This window comes from Antrostomus carolinensis, unplaced genomic scaffold (genome assembly GCF_000700745.2).
Source record: "Antrostomus carolinensis isolate BGI_N321 unplaced genomic scaffold, ASM70074v2 scaffold25186, whole genome shotgun sequence".
NCBI lineage: Eukaryota > Metazoa > Chordata > Aves > Caprimulgiformes > Caprimulgidae > Antrostomus > Antrostomus carolinensis.
This window is the reverse complement of record NW_010321559.1, coordinates 2747-4862: the sequence shown is the minus strand read 5'-3', so window position 1 is coordinate 4862 and position 2116 is coordinate 2747.

Here is a 2116-nt window from a genome sequence, read left to right as displayed (position 1 = left end):
AGGAAGGTGATTCAGCAGGCAGAGCCCAGGCTGGGACGCAGGAGACCAGGGCTTTGCTGCCAGCTCTGCCTTCGCCTCGCACCATCCCAGGCAAGTCCCTGCCCCTTTCCTCCCGCGGGCGAGCTGGGCTCCGACTGCACATCCCGGCAGTGCCTGGCCAGGGAACGGTTCCTGCTCTCCTCCGGGTCTGGTCGCCCCTGCTCCCCACTCCCCGCAACCCCAGCCCTGCCCATCGCACCCGCTCTGCCCACGCTCCAGCGCACGCGCTTAATTAAATCACATCAGCCAGGCACATCACACCGGGAGCTCACCCGGCTGGTCACCCTCCGCTCCCAGCACATGAGGGCAAGTGACTCCCCCGTCTTCCACCTCCCACACACCCCCTGAGCTTTGCAGGGCACCCAAAGCAAAGCCAGGAGCCTGCAGGGATGGAGGGGACCCGATCAGAGCCCCAGGACTGTCCCTGTCCCCTGCAAACGCTGCTGCTGCAGATCCACACGGATAAATAGTCACACGCTGACGGGGAGAGCTCGACCCCTCACAGACACAACCAATACAGCCACAAGTGCTCAGCTGGCTCAGGGAACTCCTCCTGCTTCTCTTCTTCCTCCTCTTCTCAGATGTTCTACTCCACTCTGGTGAGACCCTACCATAAGAAGGACATGGAGCTACTGGAGCCAGTGCAGAGGAGGCCACGAGGATGATGCGAGGGCTGGAGCAGCTCTGCTGTGAGGACAGGCTGAGAGAGTTGGGGCTGTTCAGCCTGGAGAAGAGAAGGCTCCGGGGAGACCTTCTAGTGGCCTCCCAGTACCTGAAGGGGCTCCAGGAAGGCTGGGGAGGGACTTTGGCCCAGGGCAGGGAGTGATAGAACAAGGGGTGATGGCTTGAAAGTGGCAGAGGGGAGATGGAGATGAGATGTGAGGAAGAAATTCTTGGCTGTGAGGGTGGTGAGACAGTGTCCCAGGTTGGCCAGAGAAGCTGTGGCTGCTCCTCCCTGGAAGTGTTCTTGGCCAGGTTGGATGAGGCTTTGAGCAACCTGGTCTAGTGGAAGGTGTCCCTGCTGCTGGCAGGGGGGTTGGGACTGGATGAGCTTTAAGGTCCCTTCCAACCCGAACCAGTCTGGGATTCTATGCTTGTCCAGCTGCCAGGCTGCAGAAGGGAAGGCCCTGGAAGGTTGAGGGGACTCTGCTGGGATGACACAGGATGTTCACACTGGTCTGTCCCAGCCAGGAAAATCAGCCTGCACTTGGCAGTGACTGGAGAGCAGAGTCCTCCTGGGGTCCACGCTATTCCTGGAGACCCGAGTGTGGGACATTTACCAGGGCATCATGAACAACCAGAAGTTAAAAACTCTCAAAAGAAGTGAGCAGCAGCTGTCCCGGGTGTCACAGCTTTTCAGCAGCACTAACCCCTCCGATAGCCACGTCCAGGGAGGTGACGGGTGATGACACCGGCCTCTCCAGACACTTCCTCCAAAAAACCTCGACAGCAGCTTGCACCAGCCAGCACGGCCCGTGCCTGGCTCCAGGCTGCTCCCTGTGTCCGACCTGCTGTCTGCAAAGGTCCCAGGATGGACACAGGCAGGTTGGAGCAGGCAGATAAGCAGCCAGGTAGAGCTGGGGAAGCAGGAGATCTGCTGAGATCTCCCTCCTAAGCAGGGAAACCCTCTGGATTTCGTACAAGCCTGGTGGCCTGAAGGCCACCTCCATGCACTTGTAATCAAACAAATGTTCCTCCTGCCTCGCATTGCCCCAGGGATTCACCCCTGGCTTGGGGCAGCAGGATGAGCCCAAATTCAACCCTTTGCCCAAATTCAACCCAAATTCAACCCTCCGTGCAGTTGGCCAAGCTCAGCCAGGCAGAAGCAAGCCTGGGGATGGCACAGAGCTGCCCCGCTCCCCAGAGCTGGGGAAGCTGCCGAGCTGCTGCGGGGACACACGGAGGAGGAATGCGGGTGGAGAAGGGTTTGTCCAGGCTCTTCCTAATTGAGGGTAACAACTAGAAGGTGTATTTATGGCTGGGGGCAGATGGTGGGGAAAGCAACAGCCCAGGGCAGGGCAGAACCAGCAACTATCTAAGGTGAGGTTTTTTTTAAAGCATGTGCCAGCTTCTGCAT